The following is a 4,669-nucleotide window of genomic DNA, read 5'->3' as shown; positions in this document are numbered from 1 at the left end:
CCCTTCCTCCTTCCCAACACAATTATAAGCATGTTGTATTTTCCCAATTTTACAATCCTTGAACTTTGCTTCCTTGAACTCTATATACCTTAAATTGTCTCGTATGCTTACTTCACAAAAGAAAGCCATGTTTTTTGTTTCATCTTTTGTTTCCAAAATAATTGTGCTGGTTTCCACTTCTTTCGACCAGTCAACATCTACGTATCTGCCACTATTTATAATAAATTTAGCGTATTCTTTAATACTTTCATCATTATTTTCTTTTAAATGAACCATATGTCTTTTAATGATATCTAAAGAGGTGCTACTAAGTGATCCATTTAATTTCTTGCAAATTTCAGCAGCTTCTTTTCTTGATGTTTGATTAAGCAGAGCTGTCATCCAAAGGTAATTTTCTCTAACATTTCCAACGCAGTTATAAGATTTTTGATTTTTTTTTGTTTTCGCAGTCTTTGAGTTCTGAATAGTCAATGAACTTTATATTGTCTTGAATAAGAGAAACGCAAAGTGAACAAATTTTGGTTGTTTGACTTGTTATATCTTTTACAGTTATGCCACTTTCTAAATCTTTGGACCAATCTACGACAGCGTATTTCTCATATCCAACGAAATATTTCGTCTGCTCCTTGATCATGTCACCATTTTTATCCCTAGAGTTCCTTAAAAACCTTTTGAAAATATGGAATTTTGAAGACATGAATTCTTTATTTAGCTTACCTTTATGCAATTGCTTACAAATCTCAGCCGCGTCTTCTTTTGATACTGGATGATTAAAAGAAGTCATACAATTGCACTCCCCTTTCTCATTTCCGATACAATTATAATGCATTTGAATTTTTTCGTTTTCACAAGCTTTCAATTCATGGATACTTTTGCGATCTGTGTGGTCTTCTATCATGTAATCGCTAAGGAAAGATATTTTTCTCTTGATTGATTCAGTGGTAACGTTGTGAATAGTTATAGTAGGTTCTGCTGTCAACCAATCAACGTCCACATATTTGTTATTTCCAATCATGTATTGGCTATATTTTCTTATACTATCATCATTTTTAGTCCTTAGATGAATAAAGTGCCTTTTCAGGCCTGATAAAGAGCCTTCGCTTAGCTTAGCGCCATCTTTTCTGCATATTCCTGTCGCTTGTTCTCTATACGTGGGCATTGCCCGCTAGTATTTCAGACACACTTATAAGGACTCTGTATTTTCTTATTTTTACAACCTTTTAGTTCCTTAGAAGGTATGTATATATTACATAGAAAATTCGACTCAGAGATGTCTGCATCGTCCTCGTTAATAGATATTTTGGCTTTTGATTCCTTTGGCCATTCTATATCGATGTGCTTATTCCCATCAATAGCAAACTTAGTATTCTCCTTTACACCGTCACCATTTTTGTCTTTTAAATAGTTTAGAAAATCTTCTAGGTCAGTTTTAATACCCTTAGTAAAGTCCCAACCCATGTTTTTAATGGTTTCTGATGCTTTATTTCTTGAGCGGGTTTGTTGAAAGGCTGTTATGAACGTACATATTCCACTCGTGTTTTCAGAACAGTTGTACAGCTTTTGTATCTTTTCGATTTTGCAAGATTTTAAATCCTTGAGGTCTATGTGCTTAACGTCGTCTTTTATGGGTATGTCGCAAATAAAAGCATCTGTGGTACTTGCTGCATCTATAATAGATACTCCAGTGTCCAAGTTCTTTGACCAATTGAAGTTGGCGTATTTGTCTCCTTTAAGAGTGAATATGGTAAAGTCTTTAATAGTTTCAGCATTATTAACCTGTAAATGCCTGAAAAATTTCTTCAGTGCCGATACTGATCCTTCAATGAGTGTACCATCAGCTTTACGACAGGAGTCTACGGCTTCTTCATTTGACGCTGGAAAAAGTAAAGCTGTCATACAAGAACGCTTCTCCCTTGAATTACCAAGACAATTATAATGCATTTGTGTTTTATTATTTTCACTGCTTTTTAGATGCTCAAAATTTATTCTGTCTTTACCATCCTTTGTATCTAGGTTACACATGAAAGGAAATTGCGCCTGGTTGGTTTCAGATTTTAAATTTTGATAAGTTATCCTTTTTTCGTCTTCAGCATGGGTGACATCTATGTATTGGTTTCCTCGAATAATGAATTTATTACCCTGCTTTATGGTGTTGCTAATTTTGGAATTTCGTCTTATCAAATAATTGAATACACCAGGGGACGGCTCAGTTAGTGTACCGCCTTCTAATTGGCAAATTTCAGCACCTTCTTCTTTTGTTCTTGGCTCCAAGAATATGGTCGTGTACGGGCATGAGCCCCTAGAATTCCTGACACAATTATATGCAGTTTGAAACTTTTCGTTGTTACAATCTTTCATTTCCTTGGGACTTATTGGGAAGTCACACATAAAACTTGAATGCTCTGAACTTGTTTTATTTGCTACAACGAAACATTCTACCTTGCTTTCAGCATCATTTGACCAGTTGGCTTTTGCAACTTTGTCATCACCCAAACTAAATCTAGTACATTTTTTTATTTTATCCGAGTTCTCAGCCTTCAAATGCCCAAAATAACCTTTTAGGTCTTTAAAAGACATTTTACTCAGCCTACCTGATGAACTTTTACATTTGGCAGACGCTTCTTTTCTTGATAATAGTTTTAAAAAAGTTGTCATGCATGGGCTAGTTTTATCAAAACAGTCATATATCTTTTGAATTTGCTTATTTTTACACTGTTTCAATTCATCTGAGTCTATAAGATCAATACTGTCATCAATAAGAAAGTCGCAGAGGAAAATCAGGGTTTTGTTTTTTATTTCAGCTGCTAAATTGTTAATAGTTACTACGAAGTCCGGCTCTTTTGACCAATCAACGTCTACGTACTTTTCATTCCCAACAAAGAATTGATCATGACTTTTGATGCTGTTACCATTTAAAGCCAATATGTGCTTAAGTATTCTTTTAATATCATAAGGAGACCCCGTAGATGAATTACCATTTGAATCTCCACGAAATTGTATTGTTTTTTCTCTTGATTTAGGATCCTGTAAAACAGTCATGCAAAGGCATTTGCTGTTTGAATCTCAAATACAGTTATATGGTTTTTGTATTTGATGCAGTTGACACAGCTTTAATTTATCTGTATCTACAAACTCTAATTTATCTGTCACAGATATTTCACAAAGGAAAGACGACTCCATCATTTCCGGTGTTTCCATCATTTCATTTACTTTTGGAGCTTTTTTACTTTTGGAGAAGGTTTTTTGCAGTCTTCTGGCCAGGTAATATTTATGTACATTCCATCTCCAATATAGAATTCAGACGTATCACATATGTTTCCATATTTTTTGTTAAATGTTTCCTTATATTTTTATAAAAATGTATTTGAAGTCTTCTATTGAAACTTTACTAGCAAGTGTCCCTTTCGCCTCTTTACAATATTTTTCTGCTTCTTCTTTTGATTTGGGATGTTGCAAAGCTGTTATACAAGAACAACTTCCCTGGCTATTCGCCATACAATCATAAGGGTACTGTATATCACGAATATTACATATTTTTAAGGACGATTGCTTTAAGTACTTCAGATCATCCCTTCTTTGGAATTCGCAAACAAACGGCATAGTCTCGTTTTCTTTCGCCGAATATATTGTTCTTTTGCTTTCAACCAGTCAACTTATGTGGAAAAGTTTTCATCCAAATTCAATTTCGTATGATTTTTTATATATTGCCTAATTGGATATTCTTTGCTCAGATGTTCAAAGAAAACTTCAGCAGTATTCTTCTCAGACTTTCCAGAGGAACCTGTAAGTTTACCGTTTGCTTTTTTACAAATTTCACTTGCTTCTCTTCTTGTGACAGACCATAGAAAAACACTTTCACAACGGCATAATTTCTTTGGGTTAGAACAGCAAGCATAGGAAATTGCTCCCTCTTTATCCTAGCAATTTTGCAATAAATCGGCCATATTAAAGAGTTTTGCATTATTTTGCACATTGTATTTGCAAACCTTCTTCTGTTTGTTAATGATTTTTCCGTTCAATTTTCCACAGGCAACAGTTGCATTTGTTGCCTGGTTGAAGTTTGTATAACAAACACACTCACTCTTTGGATTGCCTTTACAATTAGTCGAATTTTGGAAGTAGACATCAGTCGAATTTTGGTGTAGACATTTTTTCAATTCATCAATGGCTTTTTCATCAAATGGCTTTTCATCCCGTAGACTTTGGACAACCGGAGTGGATAATGTTGCTACCATTATTAAGCTTACAATTATTTTCAGGAGTTTTTGATCACTTTTTATCCTAAGTCTTTACCGTCTCACACTAACCCAAGTCTTAACCTGAAACCTCTAATTTATTGTTTCTCAAAATTTTTGCGTACCCAGCGTTGTAGAGGTCCTTATCCCTTATATGACAGGTTCATCCTATGGGCCATAAATATTAGTCTTAAATTTCTGACAATTCACAAACAAATAAGGCAGAACAAGATTTAGTAAAATAAAGGCAACAACTCCTAGAACAAACAGTTTGGAGTCAGCATAATATTGACACAACAGGGATACAAAAATTAACATACCACCAACAAATTCTGAATAATTCGACAAAGCTTATACAAGAGGAAAAATGGCAAAACAAGTAATGGCAAGTGTCAAAAGAGAAAACACATGATAGTGACTAGGAAGCCTAGAAG

At 34.3% G+C, this 4,669-nt stretch overlaps 1 pseudogene; it reads right to left on the bottom strand.

Moving 5' to 3' along the window:
- LOC148943175 (uncharacterized) overlaps nt 1–4,235 on the bottom strand; it is a 4,478-nt pseudogene extending 243 nt beyond the window's left edge.
- Nucleotides 4,236–4,669: the final 434 nt, after the last annotated feature.

Source organism: Artemia sp. Qi Xiang Cuo, chromosome 16 (assembly GCF_049724085.1).
Source record: "Artemia sp. Qi Xiang Cuo chromosome 16, ASM4972408v1, whole genome shotgun sequence".
NCBI classification, from domain to species: domain Eukaryota; kingdom Metazoa; phylum Arthropoda; class Branchiopoda; order Anostraca; family Artemiidae; genus Artemia; species Artemia sp. Qi Xiang Cuo.
This window is presented reverse-complemented; position numbering and strand designations above follow the sequence as displayed.